This window comes from Oryctolagus cuniculus, chromosome 4, assembly GCF_051225735.1.
Source record: "Oryctolagus cuniculus isolate XC-2025 breed Fujian yellow rabbit chromosome 4, ASM5122573v1, whole genome shotgun sequence".
In the NCBI taxonomy this organism is placed as follows: Eukaryota; Metazoa; Chordata; class Mammalia; order Lagomorpha; family Leporidae; genus Oryctolagus; species Oryctolagus cuniculus.
This window is the reverse complement of record NC_142870.1, coordinates 94,026,392-94,030,376: the sequence shown is the minus strand read 5'-3', so window position 1 is coordinate 94,030,376 and position 3,985 is coordinate 94,026,392. Positions and strand designations below refer to the sequence as shown.

Sequence of the window (3,985 nt, the reverse complement as noted above, 5' to 3'; positions counted from 1 at the left end):
GATTTACAGGAAGAATAGAAATGCATGGATTTAATAGAGTTCCTCTTGCATATTTTATTTGTTTGCATTTGTATTTTTACTTTGTTTGCGGTGTCTTTCAAGGACAAGCCTTTTTAATATTTATGGTGTCAAAGCTGTTAGCTTTTCCTTAATGGCTTGTGGGTTTGGTGCCCTGCATAGGAAACCTTTCTCTGCCCTAAGACTGAACATAATTTGTAATGGGTGGAAAATATGCCACTGGGCAAATATGCAAATGTGCCCTAATTTATTTACAGATGAATATTTAGGGTGTTTCCAGTGTTGGAGTCATCATAAATAATGCAATGAGCATCCTTGCAAATGCATTTCTTTTCTGCAGTTTGAACCATTTCTTTAGGATAGAGCAGGAGGACATTTTGCTTTAAGGCTTCAATCGAAACGCACATCTAGAGTTCCATAGCCAAAGTCAGCTCCATGGGTCTTGTCCTGTGCGGCCCTGTGCACGCATTCAGCACAGAGGCACTGATGGTCTATTCCAGGCTCCTGCGAGAAGAGAGGCGCGCCCAGCGGTCCCCCTCCCAGCAGCCAGCGGCCGGCTGCTCTGGGAGTGTGGGACAGAGGAGCGGCCATTCTTTCCCACTGAGGGGAATCTGGAAACTTCTGCCAGATTTCTCCCTTTAAAACAAAGAACCTCCATGGTTTTGAGGGAGTGCTCTTCTCACAATAGGGATATACATTTATTGAAGAAAATTCAAAACAAAAATAGAGAGAGAAGCAGAAAGTGGAGAATTAGGATCACTCATAATTCCACCTCCACGGGAAAAATAGTCTTGATGGACTTTTTCAGCATCTTTTTTTCCTGTCTGTGTATGCTTGTGTGTGTTTGTGTAAGACACCCTGTGTTTTAAGAAACAGAATGGGACTCCTGCCACACGTACGGTATTTTTCCTCTTTGCAAATATAGCTGATGCCAAGACACAGCTCTTTGCACTCCTGCTACTCCAAGCGTGAGCCCAGAGCCGCCTGTGGCATGGCTGGGAGCTGGAGAGAAAGGCCGCTCTCGGCCCCACCCAGAGCTGCCCTGTGGTGGGCTCCCCAGGCTCACAGTGAGGGTCTCCCCCTTCCTGGCTGTGCACCCCGTGGCCTCTCCCCACTTCCCAGATGACCTCTTGGCCCCTCAGAGTCCATCTCCACGGGCTCTGCCCTGGCCCAGCCTGCACCTGCTCCAGGCACACTTCCCCAGGGCCGGTGCTCCTCCGGCTGCTCTCAGCTTCAGCAGCGACTCTGAAATCTGTGTGCGGTCACAGCCGCCCTCCCCGACTCCCGCACCCGCAGATGCTCCCTGCGTCTCCTCCCTGAGCCTCCCTGTCCCCCGGGATAGGTTGGGGAGACCACCCTCAGCCCCTCCCCCGCCCTTCTTCTCACCCACCCCCTCCACTCCTCCCTTCCCCACTTCCTCAATTCCCACCTCCCCCCCAAATTCCAGTCCTCTTCATGGGAAAGCAGCCGCTGCGCGGTCCCGCCCAAGCTGTGTGTGGCCTGAGGTGGAGGCTCTGTGGGCGACGGGGCCAGAGGTCAGCGGCCAGCGGGTCACTGGGTGACGGGGAAGGCGGAGGCAGCCGTGAAAAGAAGCCTGGCCCGCAGGCCCGGGGCGGGGACGGGGCGGTGGAGGGTGGGGGTGACCCGAGGCGGGGAGCGGGGGGTGACTCAAGGCGACTCGGGGTGCAGGAAGGAGCTGGTGGCAGCAAACTCTGCCCCCACGGCCCCGGGAGCATGGGGAGGAGCTGGCTGGGAGCTGAGTCTCACACAAAGGCGGGAGCTTCCGAGTGGCACCTGCGCCAGCAGCTGGGCCCACACCCACTGCAGGACAAGACTGGGGCTCCCTTCGTGCGTGTCTGGTAAGCATTTAGGGGGGGTAACAATCTCAAAACAACGCAGAGAGGCTTCCACCGTCACGCATCAGAATTGCAAGGACTTGGGCAATGGAAAGTGTTGGGGGTGGGGCGGACAGAGCAGTTGCAGAAATGGAGCCCCGCCCATCTCCTGTGGCGGTGTCATAAAATCCAGGGAGAGGATTTGAATACCCGTGTCCTCTGATGCTGTTACTCCACCAGCGGAACTGGATCACAAGGAATCCTCTAGACAGGCCCCGAAGCTTTTGCACACAGATACTCTTTGTATTGAGAAAAGAGAAAGGGTTGATTGAAAATTGGAATCCACTAGTTGAGCATTGATAAAGACAGTATGGTGTGTCCACCAGTTGGGCTGTCACCCTGTCCTTACGAGTTTTTAATAATATAAGGGAACATCCTGATTACATGAAACAAACAGAACTCAAGTTTGTGTGGATATGGGCTATAAAATAAACTCAACGCGGGTGGGTGAGCTTTTCCCTCCTTTTTAAAGAAAGCTCCATGAACTCTCTCAAGGTCCATCCGGAACGGAGGAAACCTCACCTGGCAACAAGCAAGGCCATGCAGCGCATCCTGCAGTGGTTATGTCTCGGCCTGGGGTCCATCTCCTGCTCCGCTTCTGATTCCGGCTCCCTGCAGCTAACAGCCCAAGGGCTTGGGCCCCTGTCACCCACATGGGAGACCCGATTGGAGTTCCTGCTTCCTGGCTTCAGCTTGGCCCAACCCTGGCTTTTGCATCCGAACCAGCAGATAGAAGATGTCTCTCTTTCTTTCTCTCTGCCTTTCAAATAAAATGAAAATAAATAAATAAAAATTCAAATGACAAAGTCCCACTGTCAAAAAAATTTGTTTCTAAAAAACAAGAAATGCTGGTGAAGGGCCCCTTGCCTCCTCCCCTCACCCTGAGATCACCTCTCTCTATTTTGCTGTTACTGTTCTAGAACACTATTTGAAGTCTTACAGACTTGACATACAAGGTGAGGTACTCCGTATCACCCTGCAACCTGCTGTTTCGGGGAACATGATGCCTTGGGGACTCTACTTTTGGTTCATTCAGCAAACAAGTTCATATGTATCAAGAACTTAGAATTGAGTCCTGAACATGGTGCTACACGTGCCTGTCTGTTGGGTTTTTTAAAAACTCATTCTCACTGCCGTATTGTAGACTACAGTGTTAAGATCATATTTATTTACCCATTCCCCTGCTGACGAAAATTCTCAAGGTTCCCATTCTGTTCTCGCTGCAAACACTGCTGTTGTGGACGTTCTAGTCGGTGTGACTTTGGACAGAACACACAGTCGGGGCTGGGTCCTCAGTGCTGCCAGGGGTACCTGGTTCAACGTCATGAGTGAGTGCCCAGCCGCTCTCCATGGCGGCCACCCCAGCAGCAGGCGAGTGGTCTGTCTCTCATCTTCACCCACATTTGCTCTCATCAAATTCTTTCCCAATTCAAGGGTGAATTTGCATTTTTAACTTTGGTTTCGAATGTGCATTTCCCCATCACTGTAGGGTTAGAGGCTAGGTATCTGTCCACATGTTCAGGAGTCACTTGTGTATTTTGTTCTGTAAATTCCTCCCCACAACGTTTTCCTATTTTTCCATTGGCGGCCACTGTTTTCTGATTGATTTTAAGAATTCTTTCTATGTTTTGGATATTAATCCTACTTTGTGTCACTTTTTCATGGCGTCTTTCAAGGTACAGAAAAAATTTCAGTGTTAGTGTATTCTAATTTGTCTACTGTATCTATTTCTTTATAGCTTGTGTTTTGGGCAGTTTGGTTAAAATACCCTCTCTTGTTCAAAGGTCCTAAGTCTCCTTATATTTCCTTCTGAAAGTTTAAAATGTTGTTGTTTTGGGCCGACGTTGTAGTGCAGTGGGTTAAGCCACCACCTGGGACAGGGGCATCCCATACTGCAGCACTGGGTTGAGTCCTGGCTGCTCTGCTTCTTGCCAATGTGTCTGAGAAAGCAGCAGAAGCATGTCCCCAGCCACTCAAGTGGGAGACCATGATGGAGTTCCTGGCTCTTGGCTTCAGCCTGACCCACACCTGGCTATTGCAGCCATTTGGGGAGTGAGCCAGTGGATGAAAAA

General features: G+C 50.6%; 1 long non-coding RNA gene across 1 annotated transcript; it reads left to right on the top strand.

The window, feature by feature from the left end:
* The first annotated feature begins 1,680 nt into the window (after nucleotides 1-1,680).
* Nucleotides 1,681-2,719, top strand: LOC138849432 (uncharacterized). The gene is made up of 2 exons (XR_011388303.2): nucleotides 1,681-1,877; nucleotides 2,409-2,719. It is a non-coding gene; the product is annotated as an uncharacterized LOC138849432 (long non-coding RNA).
* The last annotated feature ends 1,266 nt before the right edge of the window (nucleotides 2,720-3,985 follow it).